Source organism: Meleagris gallopavo, chromosome 2, assembly GCF_000146605.3.
Source record: "Meleagris gallopavo isolate NT-WF06-2002-E0010 breed Aviagen turkey brand Nicholas breeding stock chromosome 2, Turkey_5.1, whole genome shotgun sequence".
Lineage (NCBI taxonomy): Eukaryota > Metazoa > Chordata > Aves > Galliformes > Phasianidae > Meleagris > Meleagris gallopavo.
The window spans coordinates 108,995,229-108,997,733 of record NC_015012.2 but is presented as its reverse complement, the minus strand read 5'-3'; positions in this window follow the sequence as shown (position 1 = coordinate 108,997,733).

Genomic DNA, 2,505 nt, shown 5'->3' with positions numbered 1-2,505 from the left:
CCCTCATCCTGTATGTTTGCTGTCAGGTTGGAAGCCTTATCTATTTCCCTTTGCCGAGACTTAGACAGTGCTGCTGTTGGCCTGCCTGTGCCACTGCGTAATACCAAGCATCACTCTGACTGCTGGATACATCTCAGCCTTGGTGACTTCCTCTTGCATCCTGCTCAGCTGCTCATCTTGTTCAGAGCTCCCTGCAGCTCAGCCTCACCACAAGCCTCAAGATGGATCTCTGTGCCTAGGTGCCTCCTGGAGCCACAAGCAAGCTAGCTGTAGACATGCTGTCCTCTTCCTTTGCTGCTCTGCACATTTGCCCACAGAATATGGTATTTCAGTGGACCTGCTGTTTTTAATCCTGTTGACAATGGTGCAGATGGCTTTCAGCAAAGTGCTAAGCAAGGTGGTAGCTCCACCTGGGCTCCACTTCTTGCTCCAGCCTCCAATCAGAGCCCAGAGGCTGCTTCTGCTCAAAGCCGTACAACAGCTGAGCATTCCAGTCCAGCAGTGAATGAGAGGCGGATGAGAACAAAACATTTTATCTGGACTACCCCCAGAAAGCACACTTGCCTGGACACTGGCAACATCAACCCACGCAAGATGCCACCAACAGCCCACGGCAGTGGCAGGACCAGGGTTTTGATCTTCCAACCCTATGCCTTAAAAAGCAGTCATCCTTCCAACCTGCATAGGGATCCCACTGACAAGGGCTTAGATGACATCTCATTAACCCACACGGAGTTTTCATCTCACAGATCTTTGTGACTTAATTGCTAAAAGCATCATCAGAACGTTTACCACCACAGATGGCGATTCAGGCTGCAAAGCTTTCTCCTTCTGGCTGGCTTACTTATCATCCACAGCAGTTTCTCCCAGTAAGTGTGCTGTGTGGAATCACAAGCAGCTGGGCCAGCACAAGTGAGGAGGGAAAAGAAAATGTAGAGAACAGCAATCAGACCCATGAATAGGCCGAGTACCTTATATTGTTCATCCTATTTTCATACCTATAGAGCATCTTTAAGACCGACAGGACGTGCATTTTACTGTAGCACATCAGCCATTTCGTGGACACTTCATCCCTATGACAACCCAACATTCACAGAGCTCCAGCTCTCCTGCACATGGCACTGCAACAGTAAAACCTTCAGCAGTTACAGCAGTGCCTCACCAGCCCAGTATGACCTACGATGCTTAAGATTGTCTCAGAGGTACCAGCGATGCTCTTACAACAGATAACCAAAGCATCATCAGCTCCACCTCTGAAAGGTGAACACCACAGTTGTGTCCTCATGTTCACACAGCAGAAGTGGAGAAGCATCTCAGTCACATTCAGGGCACGACGGTGGTTCTTTCTCATTGTTTGCTTCCACTGCTTGGGGGAGAACTGGCAGCTTGGAAGACAGCCCTGCAATGGCACTAAACGAAAGCATTTGGCTTTTCATGAACGCTTATGGGCACAGTCTGCTGACTTTTAACACCCTCAAGATCCATTCATGCCACAGCACGCACAAGATACAGGGATTTGGATGCTGCACAAACACCACTAACCCCAGGTGCCCAGGATTTAATGAGATGAACTCACACACAGTCCATTCACAGAGGTTAACAGGCATGAGGAAATGTTTCACCACGAGGCAGTGGCACTGCTGGCCACGGAGCTGTAGGTGCCCCATCCCTGCAGTGCCCAAGGCCATGGTGGGGCTGTGAGAGGCATCCCTGCCCACTGCAGGGCTGGTGGGTTCTAAGGTCCCTTCCAACCCAAATGAGTTACAAGTCATCCTGTGAAGCTTGGGACTGCACAAGCTGCAGGGCAATGGAGAGCCGATCTGCTGAAAAAACAGAAGTCACACAGCATTCTTTTACCTCTCAGTGATGGCCCAAGGACACAGCATGCTGACCCACCCCCTTTCCTGGCATGTAGAAATGATGCTACCTACTGTTTTTAAGTGAGGCGGGGAGAGCCCCAGCACTACTAATGAGCTTGCAAGGTTCTGCTTCAGTCCTGCCCACTCTCCCTTTAACATCTGCCTGCATCACAGAATGGCCTGGGTTGAAAAGGACCACAATGCTCATCCAGTTCCAACCCCCTGCTGTGTGCAGGTCGCCAACCACCAGACCAGGCTGCCCAGAGCCACATCCAGCCTGGCCTTGAATGCCTGCAGGGATGGGGCATCCACAGCCTCCTTGGGCAACCTGTTCCAATGCATCCTTTAAGGAATCTAATACAAGCATAGAACTGTAATTTGTTTCCTGCACCACGTGCAGAACTGGTGACAAAGGACCAAAACCATGGAAGCAGAGCTCTGCAATCCACACACAGACTTGAAGTCTCAACCTTTTCATGTAGCCCTGCAGCACAGCTCCCCTCTTTGTCACCGCTGTAGGAGAAAAATGCACATCAGCCAGGAAAAATAAGCTTTAGACAAGTGTTTGCATCCAACTCACACACACAATGAGAACTGAAGGCAGTACTACAAGATTCTCCAGCACTGTAATTAAAGAATCCCAGTC